Source organism: Scyliorhinus torazame, chromosome 2 (genome assembly GCF_047496885.1).
Source record: "Scyliorhinus torazame isolate Kashiwa2021f chromosome 2, sScyTor2.1, whole genome shotgun sequence".
NCBI lineage: Eukaryota > Metazoa > Chordata > Chondrichthyes > Carcharhiniformes > Scyliorhinidae > Scyliorhinus > Scyliorhinus torazame.
The window spans coordinates 366,827,926-366,846,023 of NC_092708.1; positions in this window are offsets into that span (position 1 = coordinate 366,827,926).

Sequence of the window (18,098 nt, forward strand, 5' to 3'; positions counted from 1 at the left end):
TACAGGATACTGCGAGGCCTAGATAGAGTGGACGTGGATAGAATGTTTCCACTTGTAGGAAAAACTAGAACCAGAGGACACCATCTCAGACGAAAGGGACAATCCTTTAAAACTGAGATGAGGAGGAATTTCTTTAGCCAGAGGGTGGTGAATCTGTGGAACTCTTTACCATAGAAGGCTGTGGAAGCCAAATCACTGAGTGTCTTTAAGACAGAGATAGATAGGTTCTTGATTACTACAGGTATCAGAGGTTATGGGGAGAAGGCAAGAGAATGGGGATGAGAAAATATCAGCCATGATTGAATGGCGGAGCAGACTCGATGGGCCAAGTGGCCTAATTCTGCTCCTATGTCTTATGGCTTTATGGTCTTATGGTCTAGTCGATCATTCTTTCCCCCATGCCACATCAGGACAAATCTTCTGGATTTCTGAGATGGCCGCAGAATGCTTTTCTTTGAATAGAGACCATCTTCCTCCCATGTCCGGGTTTGGTGGCTCGCAAAGTACCTGTTGCCCTTTCTCATTGCTGACCACACCAACTGCTGTTCTTTCCCTCGCTTTTTTTCTTCTGCTCTAAAAGCTTGGGGCCAGCAAGTCTATGCACTGGCCAAAATTTTCCGGCCGTTCACGCTGGCAAGATGTTCCGGCCAGGCCGACCGCGATCCTCCACCATGGGTTCTCTGGCAGAGCGGACTGCGAATAATGGTGAAATCTGTTGACGGTGGCAGGTCTGGAAAATCCCACCACCGGCCAATGACGGGCTACCTCCTCTGCCGCAAAACATGCCACAGGGCGGAAGAGGCGGGGAGGGTGGAAACGCCAGCCCACTGTGAGCATAGCTGCGCTTGCCCTTTGTTTCCAGGCATGAGAGCATTGCATCATGCTCAACCAGTCCCTTGACTAAGCTAGGCTTGTTTTCAGGCAGAAGTCAGAATAATCACTTCATTTCACAACAGTGACATTTAAAGACAGAGGGAATGATCTATCCGAATGGGGTCAGAGTCCATTAGCACTGAGAAGCACCCTGCTATCTGTTGTCCATCTGGGTAGATTGGGGGCCTCAGCGGCTAACTCCCCAATGAGGCTGCACTTAGCCCCATTTTCTGCACTGAGGAGCTCCGCTCGTCAGAACTCTTCAGAACAGCAAGAGATCGGGACACCATTAAAAATGGTATCCCAATCCCTCGAGCCCCAGACATGTCCCCAACACCCCCCCCCCCCCCCCCCACCTCCCCCCACCCCCGCGCCTCCTGTGGGTAGGATCACTTTCTGGCAAATTTGTGTACAGCACTCCGAACGCTGAGGAACAGCTAAAATTGCGTGGTTAGGAGACTCTATCCCCATTCAGGTAGATCGTGCCCTAAGTATTGCTGCCAGGACTGAATTGCGTGTGATTCGCGTTCTCATTGGGGGCTTTACTCGGTAAGAAAGTCACAGACATGCAAATGGGCCAGCACTCTGCTGGTGCGAATTCCGAGCAATTGCCGGCCCAACAGGGTGTTCTACCCCTTGGGGCTGGAGTTAGCGCCAAAGAACCTGACAGCTGAGGCTCTTTTTAAGCGCTCCACTTACACACTTCAACCGCTAAGGTGCCACAGAGTAGACCTACCCCCGAGGCCGGGAGTGCGAGCTGGACTCACAGCTCCCTGTCTGTGAGATGCGGAGGGACATCCTCTGCCCCAGGGTGGGCTGCAGCTCATGCCTGCTTCTTGAACAGCACCTGGAGGTGTTGGAAAAAGCAGTCCGCACTGCTAGTCTCATCAGAGGGGTGCGGATCATTGGTGAGCCCTCTGCCCTGTGCAGGACAGAGAACCACAGAGGGTTCCTAAGAGGAACAGAGAACCAGTGAGGTTTTTTAAGGGACGCAGTGCAGGTGTCCTCTGGTTGGGATAAGCTCTACTGATCCCCTCTGCAATGGGACTCTGCTTCTGAGGAGTGCCAACACCTGGTGGGCTCCTGATTGAGCTTGCCCTTGACACACCATGGGTGCGACAGTGCTCAAAGGGGCAATCTGGGTGGGCTCCCAGAGGACCAGAGGCCTATAGCATTTAAAGGACACAGGCAGCACTCAGCAGTGCGAGCAACGACAAGTCTGTAAGTAACACCAAAAGGGTGTGTTTAAAAGACAGACTGCAGCAATGGCTGTCTGAGCCAGGCCACCCCGATCCTGAGGGGAACACCCCAAGTCCATGATTTGGCATCAAGTCACTACCTACTACTGCCCCTGGCCGGGGCAGGAATCAAGCCCGACAATTTTCAACGGTTTTCGATGTATTTCATAGCCTCCCGCACCCCGCCACCCCCCCAACCCCCACCCTGACCCCATTCACAGACATGGTGCCCAGTCCATGTTTGTAAATACTTTTATTGTAATTCGTGACTGAGAGACGTCCACCTGAGAGGAGAGGAGTATTGCGGAAGGGTGGAGTATACAGTGTCCAACCGCTAATCACATTTTAATGCATGAAAATGCTGGTTTTGCATTGGCCCGCTGGAGCAGTGCGCAAACCTCGTTATCGCCACCGGGGATGGACTGCAGAATAGCACCCAAATCGGCACCGGGCGCTGATCTCGATTTTGGCCGGATGCCTGTGGCGAGATTCTCCGACCCCCCCCGCCGGGTCGGAGAATCGCCGGGGGCTGGCGTGAATCCCGCCCCCGCCGGTTGCCGAATTCTCCGGCACCGGATATTCGGCGGGGGTGGGAATCGCGCCACGCCGGTTGGCGCCCCCCCCGGATTATCCGGCCCGGATGGGCCGAAGTCCCGCTGCTAAAATGCCTGTCCCGCCGGCGTAGATTAAACCACCTCCCTTACCGGTGGGACAAGGTGGCGCGGGCGGGCTCCGGGGTCCTTGGGGGGGGGGGCGCGGGGCGATCTGGCCCCGGGGGGTGCCCCCACGGTGGCCTGGTCCACGATCAGGGCCCACCGATCCGCGGGCGGGCCTGTGCCGTGGGGACACTCTTTTCCTTCCACTTTCGCCACGGTCTCCACCATGTGGAGTCGGAAGAGACTCTCTCCACTGCGCATGCGCGGGAATGTCGTCAGCGGCCGCTAACGCTCCCGCACATGCGCCGCCCGGAGATGTCATTTCCGCGCCAGCTGGCGGGGCACCAAAGGCCTTTTCCGCCAGCTGGCAGGGCGGAAATTCATCCGGCGCGGGCCTAGCCCCTTCAGGTTGGGGCTCGGCCCCCCAAGATGCGGAGCATTCCGCACCTTTGGGGCGGCGCGATGCCTGCCTGATTTGCGCCGTTTTGGGCGCCAGTCGGCGGACATCGCGCCGATACCGGAGAATTTCACCCCTGATCGCAATTCACGTTTGCAGTGTCACGAGGGGGATAATTTAGCCCAGTATCTCGTTGCTGGAACCATTCAAAACAAATCCAGTAGTCTTGCTTCTTTCCTGCTTTAAATATCTATCAATTTACATTAGAACCATAGAAAAGGTACAGGGGAAGAGGCCATTCGCCCATCGTGTCTGCACGAGCTGAAAAAGATTATTTTTGAAAACAACTGCTCATTCCAATCCCACCTTCCAGCACCCAGTCCATAGCCTTGAAGGTTACAGCACTGAAAGATGCAATTGTCTCTGAAACTACTTCCTGTGGGAAAAGCACTGTTCCATCTCTCTCCTAGCTGGGAATGACAATTCTGAATTGATAAACCCTCACCAATTGTCTCCCCAACCACAAAAAATAGTAATTTCCTGTTCAATATCAAAACTTCGGAGATTTAAAATTCTGTACTAAATACCTCTTGGTCCTCACTGGCCAGCAGAAATCGTCACAGCAACGCAACTCTCTCGTGTAGTTGTGTTTTCCATCCCTGGGAGCGTGAATTTACCCTGTGCATTCTCCATGAATTTAACATTCTTTCCAAAATGAGGTACATAAAACTGCCGCAATGACTGGGATTTTGTGCCCATGTTCGCTTCGGGCACAAATGGCAATGTGGGCGCAAAAACCCGCACAAGGTCGAAAGTGTGATTCCTGCGAGTGAGATATCATGGGGTGATCCTCCCCATCCCCCGCATGGGATGTAATGCGGTCGCCACCCAGGGCGGTCAGGAATCTCATTTAAATACATTATCGTCTCATTAGTGGGCTTCCCCACTTAATCTTGACTCCACATTTTGATTTCCCCCCTCATCGACATGACGTCATGTTGCCGAGGTTTACAACAGCTCTGGAGCAAAGTGAATCAGGTTGAGAGACCACGCGGGGGTGAGGGCTGCACACAGGAAAGTAGAACCTAGGATTTATTGTGCTCAACAATATGGCGAGAGAGGCTGACATTCAGCGTGCTGCACACTCCTTTCTCATCTGGTCCAGATCTTAGAAGAAAAAATAAATGGAAAATTATGCCCATGATGTTACTTATGTCCTCTAATGCCCCTGTTTAGCCGGTATTCAAATAGACAGCAGGCACAATTTAGTCGAGCGAATGTCAATGACTGACCACTGAATTAATCAGGTGTTCTCCACTTTTGTAAATCTGTCATTCCTCTTTCAGCAATCAGGACCAAACTTTGAATGATGATTTTCCATCCTGTTATAAAGTTATAAAGAAACAGTGAAAGGAAGTTTTTCTGCAATGTATTGATGACAGCTTTTATACAAACAGCTGCAAATTCGTCCCCCAGTAGACCCCTTAAATCAGATGAAAACTCTCTATTTAGTCTTAATGGACAGGTGGATGCTGCAGTGTCTTCCTCTCCTGAACAAAAAGGTCTTTGATTTATGTGATTTCAACTCTTGTCTGTCATGGCAATTGAACGTTTTCTTTCAGCTTTGTAACATGAGTATAGAACAGGTAGTAAATATACCTAGGATGGATGTTCGAGATAGTTATACTAGAAATGAACAGATCTGAAGTTTCCCGATGTTGGTTGCTAAATAGCCAAAGGTAAGCAGAAGTTACAAATCAGCATAAGGGCCTTCCTGAATTTATATAATTTTTTGTTAAACTGAAGGCATTATTCGAAGTTACGGGAGGCATAGTGGTTAGCACTGCTGCCTCACAGCGCCAGGACACGGATTCGATTCCAAACTGGGGCACATGTCTGTGGGGAATCTGCATGTTCTCCCAGTGTCTGTGTGGATTTCCTCCGGGTGCTCCGGTTTCCACCCATAGATACGCTGATTAGGTAGATTGGCCATGCTAAGTTTCCCCTTAGTGTCCAAAGGTTAGGTGGTGTTACCGGGGTGGGCAGGGAGGGGATGGGGGGGGGGAGGGTGGCGGGAGGGGGGGGAGTGACCCTCGGTAGCATGCTATTTCGGAGGGTCGGTGCAGACTCAATGGGCCGAATGGTCTCCTTCTGCACTGTACAAATTCTATGATTCTAATATGAGTTTCGAGGGTGACTCCATAGAGTTACTAGAAATCAACTGTTTGGACACTGATTCAGAAATAGCCGAGACGCAGTAAACTCGACTGATATTAATCTTACTTAACCTGGTTTCAGTATCAATTACTTTACAGAGCAACTTCTGGTCTCACCAGATTTTCATTCATAGTACATTTTTGTCAGCACATCAAGACTGTCTATTGAGTAATTGACATGAGACAGACTCAAAATTGCAGGCCACAAAAAAGGAGGAAGATTTATTGGCTGAAGCTGCTGAAATCTCCAAGACTATCTTTTTTCTTAATTTAGAGTACCCAATTCATTTTTTACAATTAAGGGGCAATTTAGCGTGGCCGATCCACCTTCCCGGCACATCTTTGGGTTGTGGGGGCGAAACCCACGCAACCACAGGTAGAATGTGCAAACTCCACACAGACAATGACCCAGAGCCGGGATCGAACCTGGGACCTTGGAGCCGTGAGGCAGCAGTGCTAACCACCGCGCCACCATGCTGCCCTCTCCGAGACTATCTTTTACCTTGAATAGAATTCGTGAGGTGAGCTTCCTGAAGCTGTGGGGTGGAGACGCGACAGCCTGATCAAGAGCGAGGCATTGGTAGAACAGTACATTTTAAAAAGGGAGCGGTTGTGGGTCGATTTAAAAGGAAAAGGCAGCGGATGGGCAGCCTGAGAGAAGTAATCTGTGACCTGAGGCCTTAAAGAATACAAAATCGAGTTCAGAACAGTCAGCCAAGAATGCCAAACCACTTGGAAATGCCAGAATATTTAATAACTAAGTGTAAGGGGTCCCTCCTGTATATTCCCTATTTTCCCTTTCTTTAATTTTGCCGTTATCATGGGCGAGTAATAGTCATGTATCTTTAAGTCACACAGCAGAGAGAATGAGGAACTCAGACGTTACCGGAAAGAACACTGTCCTAGCCTCTGCTAGTTTGAACAGGAGCTTCTGACTTTTCGGCACCAGAGGAGAGATGGGGTGGAGACTCGGTTTGATTGATTGGCTGGTGGTCGGGACTTCCGGTCGCGGGTATGAGGGAGTAAGTCGCACATTTGGTGGCTCCCGCTCTGGACGGACTTTTGGACCTTTCCCCCTGACATTTTTGGGTTTTTGAGCGCTGGCTTTGAAGGCGAAGTCAATCTGGCACTGGTTCCACACATTGGTGTATGGAATGAAGAACCCCAAGGGCTCGAGAAGGGAGAAATAGGAAGACAAGCAAGGGCTGGGGGAAGGTTGCGGCAGAAGACAATATGGCTGATGTCCAGACCCCTGCTGTGACAGCCCAACCATCAACGGAGGAGTTGATGCAGGTCATTCAAGAGGGCTTCGCTAAGCAGAAATGGGACTGTCTAGATCCGATGAAGGAATCGATCGATTGGCTGGAGCGCAGGCTAGATGGCCAGGATCGGACGATTCAGAAGCTGGAGAAAGCGCTGGCGGACCAGGAGGAGCTCCAAAAGGTGGTGCAGCTGGAGCTGGAGATGCTGAAGGATCAGCAAAAAAAGGCTGCTGGAGAAGGTAGAGGACCTGGAGAACAGAACACGCCGGCAGAACTTAAGAATTGTCGGTCTCCCGGAGGGGGCTGATGCTGGCGCGTTTGTGGCGAGTATGTTTCAGAAGCTTCTGGGAGGGGGATTTTCCCCGCTGTTGGAGGTGGACAGGGCGTACAACGCGCTGGCGAGGAAGCTGCGGCCGGGGGACCCCCCCCCCCCCCAAGGGCGATGGTGGTCAGGTTCCAAAGATTCCTGGACAAGGAGTGTGTTCTCCAGTGGGCCGAGCGTACGCAGAGCTGCAAATGGGACAACAGCATTTTGCGTGTTTACCAGAATCTGAGCGTGGAGGTGGCAGAAGGGGGGACAGGCTTCAACCAAGTTAAGGCGATCCTGTTCAAAAAGCAGGTGCAATTTGGACTGTTATACCCGGCGCGTCTTTGGGTTACGCACGAGGACCAGCACCATTATTTTGAATCGCCTGAAGACGCGATGGACTTTGCCAAGAGGAAAGGGCTGGTGCTGAACTGAGAGCTTTTTGTTTTAAGTTGCAACTTTTTGAGTGATGTTTATATGTTTCTATTGTCTTTTCTCTTCTGTATTTGAGTTCTGATGAAGAAGGGGGAAGTAAAAGTTATTTGGTTTCTGCGGATTTTCGGTGTTTTGGTGGGAGTGGCTGGTGGGGCTTTTTACTTTGTATTACTTTGATTGGATGGTGGTCAATGAATTGGCCAAAAGACCATATTCTGTCCGGTAACAGGTGGTGATTGGATCCTATCCCAGTGGGAGTGCTCTCAGAGACCTCAGGGAGCAGTTGAGTCCCAGACACAGAAAGACAAGGAGCTGCTTTTCTTTCCCTCTCCAGAGAGGCTGTGAGTGCTGTCTTACCAAAGCTGCAGAGAACCCGAATGAATGAACCTACAGGAAAACCATTACAGACTGCAAGCAAAGGCCAAGGGTGAATTCTCCATTTGAGAAACTAAGTACTGACACCAGGACTGAATCGCGTGTGTTCGATGGGAACAAAAGCGGTGCCAGTCCCGGAGCAATTCAGGTCCCGTTAATGGGCTGGCACCTATGCCACATAGAACTTGCACAATTCCAATGCATGCCAACCCTCACCCCAGCCAAGACGATGGTACTGGTTGCGCTGTAGCAGGCCAATCCCATTTATGCGCGGCTGGGGCCAGAGGGTACCTAGGGGATGGCCTGGGGGGGGGGAGGAGAGGGGCGGGGTGGGGGGAAACAAGATGCCTCATGGGTGAGCAGTCAGCGGCGTGCCCAGCCACATGGTTGCCTTGCAGGCTGCGACAATGGTGTTCCATGCCTGGCTACCCCAACCCCACAGACCATCTCCCAGCCCCCCTCACTACTCCACCCCCAGCCCTGCAGATGCCTCCCCAGCCAGTGGCACAACTTTCAGCACAGTATAGTGATGTTGGATAGTGTTTGTAGCCCTCCCGCACCTTCCACAGCCATGACACCCTGATTTTGAATACCACAGGTGAACCTCACCATCAGTAATTCCTCCAGGTGGAGGCAGAGCATCGCGGTAGGTCCAGAAAATGCTGGGTTGGCCCAGTTCATGATATGCGAACTGCCTTGACTGTACAGTTTGCTGCCCATGCCAGCGTGTGGGGTAAAATGCATTCACGCCGATGTCGCGGGACCAGTGCATGACATTCCATTTGGCACCTGATGGCAACCTCAATTTTTGGCTAACGCCGAATTCTCCACCCAAATCCGGTGTCCGCAGCTGGAGAATCCCGCCCCGGAACTCTCTCTCTAGAAAGGCTGTGAGTGCTGTATTCCTGAAACCAAATAAGCTTGAAGGAATCTACAGTAAAAACCACAAACTGAAATCAAATTCTGAAGCGGAGTAAGGTGTTGTAAACACCCATTTGAAACAAAGGTTCCTTTTCTCTTTTACTTCTTTTTTTTTATCCCTTGTTCTGTTCTGTGTTTGTCTGTCTTGTGTGTGTGCGTATAGAGGATGGGGGAAAAGTTAAAGTGGGGAATTAGAAATTAGATAATAGTTAATCAGTTGTTTTGTTGCATATTCCATTGTAGTTCTTGTTAGAAATAAACAGTAATTGTGTTTAAACTTACAAACCTGGGGCGTCATTCTCCGCCGGCGGGAGTCTCCGTTTTGCCGGTGCCCGGGGGTTTCCCGACGGCGTGGGGCTGCCCCACAATGAGAAACCCCATTGACCGGCCGGTGTTACGGAGACTCCCGCCGGCCGGTCGGCGCAGAAATGTGGCGGGGCGGGTAGGAGAATTTCGCCCCTGATAACTGTAATTATTGGACAGTGAAGGGTCAAAGGTTTGGGTATTTTCTAAGACTTATTGGTTAATTTGCTTGTGTTGTGACTCTGGGTCAAGTGGGGCAGGACCGCACACTAGCCCAGGTGTTGTAACATGAGTGAAAGCTCAGCAATGCATTTGGTTGCAACAATCTAAATCATTGCATTGCATGATTGGAGGAAGTGGTGACACAGTGGTATTGTCACTGGACTCATAATCCAGAGACCCAGGGTAATGCTCTGGGGACCTGAGTTCGAATCCCATCATGCAAATGGTGAAATTTGAATTCAATAAAAATCTGGAAATTAAATTGTAAAAAAAAACATCCGGTTCACCAATGTCCTTTAGGGAAGGAGATCTGCCACACTTACTGACGTACGACACCAGATTCACAGCAATGTGGTTGACTCTTAAATGGCGCAGCAAGTTCAACGGCAATAAGGGATAGGCAATAAATGCAAGCCCATCCAGTGATGCCCACATTTCATGACTAAATAACTGTAAGTAATGTAAAAAAGCTGGAAGAAGAGGTCCCACTTGTCATTAGGGCCCCTTGATATTGAGCTTTGGAAAATTTAAAAAGCTTTGTTTTAAGATAAATTTGTATGGTTGCTCATTTAAATTATAATAATAGAGGAATGTTATGATTCTCTTCTTCAGTTGGGGATTGTCAAATAAGCTGACACTCGTAATTGCAGAGGAGGTGATAACCTCCTCCATATTATCTGGACCCCTTTCAAAACAACTTGCCAGTGACATAAAGGAATCTCAGTTGGTCCATTAATTACATAGATAGTTATTGTGGGTGGCGATTATTGTAGAAGAACTGGAATTAAGACCCACATTGCAGTGAAATTCTCCCACTGGAAGGAATGTGCTCTTGCTAGTTCAGCATTTAATCTAGCCTTCGAATGACATTGATGTACTCCTACATAAAACATGAATGGTAATAAAGGTTTGGTCTCAGTTTACCTAACTTAATGTAACTTTGCATTGCAAACAGTAGTCCAGATTTACAGAGTATTAGCACAATCACTACTGCAAGGTTGCTGCAAACATTGTGACATTTAAGATCCATAAAATCCACTTAAGAGTCTTCAGTGGTGTAATTATCAGTAAATCAGTTGATGAGGTATCATTTGGATCCTGAGGCATATGTAAATATAGTGAAGTTGACTGTGCAGGATCGGTCAACCAATATGCTGGTACATCATTATTGCGGTTCCCTCGGAGGTCAAATGCAACTTTATTTGTTGGTAAGGAAGAAGAATTGAATGTATATTTCATTCTACGATGTCTGTCAGAAATATTTCAAAATATCCGAATGGCAATGGGTTACACCAGTGAAGTGTAATGGCTATGTTACTGGACTGGGTGCAGTTGGACATGGTGTGGACGTTTGGTAGAAGAAGGAGTTTGGTGAGGAGTGGGGGCCGATACTCCTTTGCTTTTCTAATTTTTTTCACCCTGCAGGAATTGTGTTCTGCTGTTCCACAGGGGAGGAGGTGAGTTGTTGGTGGATAGCCAGTGAATATCCGATAAGTGGTCATGGTCCATTTTTCGAAGGTTTAAATTTGTCCTGCAATTTCTGATAAGATTAATTAATATCTAAAAGAAAATAAATCATTGAATGACATAATTAAGTTATTAGTTAAAGATGTATGGCAGAACAGGTGATATGTAACGGCTACAGAATGTGGGAGCTCATGGATACTGGTGTTATCCAGGACAAACACCTCTGCAATAAGTGCCTGCAGCTTGGGGAACTTCAGCTAAGAGCCATTGAGCTGGATGCTGGGCTGTGGACACTGCGACAGATCAAGGAGGGAGAGAGTTACCAGGACACTTTATTTCAGGAGGCAGTCACACCCCTTAGGATAGAATCTTCCAGTTTGGAAAGTGGTCAGGGACAGGAGGGTGGTGGCTGTAGGTAAGGGGACCCAGAGGGCAGGAGTGCAGGACTGTCAGTCTCTGCAATTGTCCAACAGGTTTGACGTTTGTTCAGCTTGTTTAGATGAGAGTAGGGGCTGCAGGGTTGATAAACTGACTAGCCATGGCACTGTGGTACAGGAAGCCATTCAAGTGGGTGAAGCACATAAGAAGGTAGTGGTAGTAGAGGACAGTATAGTGAGGGCGGATTGACATTATTCTCTGTCGCAAGGAACGTGAGTCAAGACGGCTCTGTTGCCTACCCCGTGCCAGGGTCCGAAACACCTGCTCCAGGCTGGAGAGGAACTTGCAGTGGGAGGGGGAGAATCCTGTCATCGTAGTTCATATTGCGGCCAACGATATAGGTAGAATGAGGAAAGAGGTTCTGCATAGACAGTTTGAGGAGCTCGGCACTGAATTAAACAACAGAAAATCCAAGGTTAAAATCCCTGGAGTATTACCTGAGCCATGTGCAAATTGGCATAGAGTACATAAAACTAGAAAGATGAATACGTTGCTCAAATACTGGTCTGGGAGAAGTAGGTTTCAGTTCATAGATAGAGAGAATTGTTTTTTTTTTACAGTGCAGAAAAAGGCCATTCGGCCCATCGAGCCTGCACCGGCTCTTGGAAAGAGCACCCTACCCAAGATCAACACCTCCACCCTATCCCCATAACCCAGTAACTCCACCCAACACTAAGGGCAATTTTGGACACTAAGGGCAATTTATCATGGCCAATCCACCTAACCTGCACATCTTTGGACTGTGGGAGGAAACCGGAGCACCCGGAGGAAACCCACGCACACACGGGGAGGATGTGCAGACTCCGCACAGACATTGACCCAAGCCGGAATCGAACCTGGGACCCTGGAGCTGTGAAGCAATTGTGCTATCCACAAGGCTATCGTGCTGCCCCAAAGTTCGTGGGGCAACTGACATCAGTACTGATGAAAGTGGCGGCTGTACCATTGAGGCGGCCTACTTCTGGACTGTGCTGGGACCAGTGTTCTTAGAAACTGCATACCTATCAGTAGAGAGTGCTGTAAACTAAATAGTGGGGGTGAGTGGGGGTCGGGGGGGGGGGTCGGGGGGGGGGGGGTGAGGAGGGGGAGGGCGGGATATGGTTTCAGAGAAAACCATGAATTTAGAAAGCAAAAGGATTTGGCTGCATTACAAGGCGGCTATTTAGGTAATGATAACCAGAGTGTGACAGGAAATGACAAAGTTTACAAACATAAAAAAAGCAACAAATCGGGTCAAAAAGAAAAAAAAGTGGTAACAAGGTAAAATTAATGGTTCTTTACTGAAATGTATGTAGTATTCGGCACAAAATAAATGAATTAATGGCAAAAAATTGAGGTCAACGGGTATGACCCTAAAGCCATTACAGAGACGTGGTTACAAGGAGATCAAAACTGGGAACTAAATATTCAGGGGTATGTGAATTTTCGTAAGGACTGGCAGTAAGGAAAGGGTGGTGGGGTAGCTTTGTTAATATGAGATGGAATAAATAGAATAACAAGAAATTATCTTGGGTTGGAAGATGTTGTATCCATATAGGTGGAGATAAGAAATAACATGGGGAAGGTGACACTGGTGGGGATAGTCTATAGGCCCCCAAGCAGCCGCTCTGCTGTAGGTTAGCAAATAAATCAAGAGATAATAAGGACATGTAAAAAAGGCAGTACTTTAATCATGGGAGACTTTAATCTGTATGTGGATTGGAAAATCAAATTGGAAGAGGTAACCATGAGAAAAAAATTATAAAGTGCATTCAGCACAGTTTCCTAGAACAATATGATGTGAATCCAACCAGGGATCAGACTATTTTTGATCTGGGGATGTGTAATGAGGCAGGTTTAATAAACAATCTCAGAGTAAAAGATCCCCTAGGAAACAATGACCATAACATGATACAATTTAGCAGACTGTTTGAAAGAAATTTGGGTCAAAACAGTGCCACACTTAAATAAGGGTAGTTTTAAAGGAATGAGGGCAGACTTGACTGGAGTGGTCCAGGAAAGGAGTTTAGCAGGAAAGACAGTTGATTAGCAATAACTGACATTTTATGGAAAAAGCAGAGCTTATAGAAATGCATAATATAGTCAAATAGAGTCAGCATGGCTTCATGAAAGGGAAATAATGCCTGAGAAATGTATTAGGATTCTTTAAGGTAGTAATGAGCAGAATAGATAAAGGGGAACCATTAGATGTTATACACCTGGAGTTTCAAAAATGTGGATTGCCGCAGGGATCAATTACAATATATATATTATTTACAATATGTATGAATGACTTGGACGTGGAAAGTGAAGGTAATATTGCTAGGTTTGTGGATGATACAAAATAGGTAGAAGGGCAAATGGTGAGGATGGCACAAAGAGTCGACAGAGGAATATATACAGGTTAGGTGAGTGGGAAAATGCTTGGAAGATGGAATATAATGTAGAAAAATGTGAAGTTCTGCACTTTGGTAGGAAGAATAAAGGAGCTGAATATTATTTAAATGGAAAAAAGACTGCAGGGGACTACAGCACAGAGAGGTTTGGGAATCCTCATGTATAATTCACAAAAAAGTAGCATGCAAGTGGAGTAGCTAACTGGGGAGGCAAACGGAACGTTGGCCTTGATTTCAAAGGAAATGGAGTGTAAAAATAGGGGGAATAATAATGAGGAAGACAGATTTTTAATCAGTAAGGGAATAAAGGTTTATGGAAATAAGATGGAAATGTGGAGTTGAGAATTATCATATCAGATCAGCCATGATCTCATTGAATGGCGGAGCAGACTCGATGGGCTGAGTGGCCTACTTCTGCTCTGATGTCTTAGAACATAGAACTGTACAGCACAGAACAGGCCCTTCGGCCCTCGATGTTGTGCCGAGCATTGTCCGAAACCAAGATCAAGCTATCCTACTCCCTGTCATTCTGGTGTGCTCCATGTGCCTATCCAATAACTGCTTGAAAGTTCCTAAAGTGTCCGACTCCATTATCACAGCAGGCAGTCCATTCCACACCCTAACCACTCTCTGAGTAAAGAACCTACCTCGGACATCCCTCCTATATCTCCCACCCTGAATCTTATAGTTATGCCCCCTTGTAACAGCTACATCCACCCGAGGAAATAGTCTCTGAACATCCACTCTATCTATCCCCCTCATTATCTTATAAATCTCTATTAAGTCGCCTCTCATCCTCCTCCGCTCCAAAGAGAAAAGCCCTAGCTCCCTCAACCTTTCCTCATAAGACCTATCCTGCAAACCAGGCAGTATCCTGGTAAATCTCCTTTTCACCCTTTCCAATGCTTCCACATCCTTCCTATAGTGAGGTGACCAGAACTGCACACAATACTCCAAATGTGGTCTCACCAGGGTCATGTATAGTTGCAGCATAACCCTGCGGTTCTTAAACTCAAGCCCCCTGTTCATAAACGCTATACACGATAAGCCTTCTTCACGGCTCTATCCACTTGAATGGCAACCTTCAGAGATCTGTGGACATGAACCCCAAGATCTCTCTGTTCCTCCACATTCCTCAGAACCCTGCCGTTGATCCTGTAATCCACATTCAAATTTTTTCTCCCAAAATGAATCACCTCGCAGTTATCAGGGTTAAACTCCATCTGCCATTTTTCGGCCCAGCTCTGTATCCTATCAAGGTCTTTTTGCTGCCTACAACAGCCCTCCACCTCATCCACTACTCCACCAATCTTGGTGTCATCAGCAACTTTACTGACCCACCCTTCATCCCCCTCCTCTAAGTCATTGATAAAAATCACAAAGAGCAGAGGGCCCAGCACTGATCCCTGTGGTACATCGCTGATAACTGGTCTCCAGTCTGAAAATTTTCCATCCACCACCACCCTCTGTCTTCTATGTGATAGCCAGTTTCTTATCCAATTGGCCAAATTTCCCTCTATCCCACACCTCCTTACTTTCTTCATGAGCCGACCATGGGGAACCTTATCAAACGCCTTACTAAAATCCATGTATACAACATCAACTGCTCTACCTTCATCTACACACTTAGTTACCTCCTCAAAGAATTCAATCAAATTTGTGAGGCAAGACCTACCCTTCACAAATCCGTGTTGACTATGCCAGATTAAGCTGCATCTTTCCAAATGGTCATAAATCCTATCCTTCAGGAGCTTTTCCATTATCTTACCGGTCACCGAAGTAAGACTAACTGGCCTATAATTACCAGGGTCATTCCTATTCCCTTTCTTGAACAGAGGAATAACATTTGCCACTCTCCAGTCCTCTGGCACTATCCCCGTGGACAGCAAGATCTCAAAGATCAAAGCCAAAGACTCTGCAATCTCATCCCTTGCCTCCCAAAGAATCCTTGGCTACATCCCATCTGGCCCAGGGGACTTGTCGACCCTCAGGTTTTTCAAAATTGCTAATGCATCCTTCCTCAGAACATCTGCCTCCTCTAGCCTACCCGTCTGAATCACACTCTCATCCTCAAAAACATGGCCCCTCTCCTTTGTGAACACTGAAGAAAAGTATTCATTCAATGCCTCTCCTATTTCTTCTGTCTCCCTGCACAAGTTCCCACTACTGTCCTTGACCGGCCCTACCCTCACCCTGGTCATTCTTTTATTTCTCACATAAGAGTAAAAAGCCTTGGGGTTCTCCTTGATTTGACCCGCCAAGGACTTCTCATGCCCCCTCCTAGCTCTCCTAAGCCCTTTTTTCAGCTCATTCCTTGCTACCTTGTAACCCTCAAGCGACCCTACTGAACCTTGTTTTCTCATCCTTACATACTCTTCCTTTTTCCTCTTGACAAGACATTCAACCTCTTTTGTGAACCATGGTTCCCTCACATGGCCATTTCCTCCCTGCCTGACAGGGACATGACTATCAAGGACACACGTATTTGTTCCTTGAACAAGCTCCACTTTTCATTTGTGCCTTTCCCTGACAGTTTCTGTTCCCATCTTATGCTCCCTAATTCTTGCCTAATTGCATCATAATTACCCTCCCCCAATTATAAACCTTGCTCTGCTGTATGGCCCTATCCCTCTCCATTGCAATTGTGAAAGACACCGAATTGTGGTCACTATCTCCAAAGTGCTCTCCCACAAACAAATCTAACACTTGGCCCGGTTCATAACCCAGTACCAATCCAATGTGGCCCCCCTCTTGTCGGCATATCCACATATTGTGTCAGGAAACCCTCCGGCACACTCTGTACAAAAACTGCCCCATCCAAACTGTTCGACCTATAGAGGTTCCAATCAATATTTGGAAAGTTAAAGTCACCCATGACAACTACCCTGAGACCCCCCATCTATCCATAATCTGTTTTGCAATTTCTTCCTCCACATCTCTATTACTATTTGGGGGCCGATAGAAAACTCCTAACAATGTGACCGCTCCTTTCCTATTTCTAACTTCGGCCCATATTACCTCAGTAGGCAGATCCCCTTCAAACTGCCTTTCTGCGGCCATTAAACTATCCTTGATTAACAATGCTGCTCCTCCACCTCTTTTACCACCTTCCCTACTCTTACTGAAACATCTATACCCCGGAACTTCCAACAACCATTCCTGTCCCTGTTCTACCCATATCACCGTAATGGCCACAACATCGTAGTCCCAAGTACCAATCCACGCTCCAAGTTCACCTACCAGGGGCGGAATTCTCCGGAAACGGCGCGATGTCCGCCGACTGGCGCCCAAAACGGCGCCAATCAGAAGGGCATCGCGCCGCCCCAAAGGTGCGGAATGTGGGGGCCGAGCCCCAACATTGAGGGGCTAGGCCGACGCCGGAGGAATTTCCGCCCCGCCAGCTGGCGGAAACGGCCTTTGTTGCCCCGCCAGCTGGCGCAGAAATGACATCTCCGGGCGGCGCATGCGCGGGAGCGTCAGCGGCCGCTGACAGTTTCCCACGCATGCGCAGTGGAGGGAGTCTCTTCCACCTCCGCCATGGTGGAGACCGTGGCGGAGGCGGAAGGGAAAGAGTGCCCCCACGACACAGACCCGCCCGCGGATTGGTGGGCCCCGATTGCGGGCCAGGCCACCGTGGGGGCACCCCCCCCGGGGCCAGATCGGCCCGCGCCCCCCCCCCCAGGACCCCGGAGCCCGCCCACGCCACCTTGTCCCGCCGGTAAGGTAGGTGATTTAATTTACGCCGGCGGGACAGGCAATTTATCGGCGGGACTTCGGGCCATCCGGGCCGGAGAATCGAGCGGGGGAGCCCGCCAACCAGCGCGGTGCGATTCCCGCCCCCGCCGAATATCCAGTGCCGGAGACTTCGGCAACCGGCGGGGGTGGGATTCACGCCAGCCCCCGGCGATTTTCCGACCTGGCGGGGGGTCGGAGAATGTCGCCCCCTATTCCTTGCATTGAAGTAGACACACTTCAACCCACCTTTCTGTCTGCCGGTACACTCCTGCGACCTTGATACCCTCTTCAGTACCTCACTCTCAACACTGGCTTCTGGACTACAGCTGGTTTTCCCAGCCCCCTGACAAATTAGTTTAAAGCCCCCCGAAGGGCCGTAGCAAATTTCCCTCCCAGGATATTGGTGCCCCTCTGGTTCAGGTGCAAACCGCCCTGTCTGTACAGGTCCCACCTTCCCCAGAATGTGCTCCAATTATCCACGTACATGAAACCCTCCCTCCTACACCATTCCTGCAGCCACATGTTTATCTGCACTCTCTCCCTGTTCCTCACCTCACTAGCACGTGGCACCAGCAACAAACCAGAGATGAAAACATGATTTTTCCTGGCTCTCAGCTTCCACCCTAGCTCCCTAAATTCCTGTTTTGAATCCCCGTCCCTTCTCTTACCCGTGTCGTTGATACCAATGTGTACCACGACTTATGACTGCTCCCCCTCCCCTTTAAGGATTCTGAAAACACGGTCCGAGACGTCACGGACCCTGGCACCCGGGAGGCAACATAACATCCGTGAGTCTCTTTCGCTGCCACAGAATTGTCTCTCTGTCCCTCTAACTATCGAGTCCCCAATAACTATTCCTCTCCTGCTCTCCCTCCTTC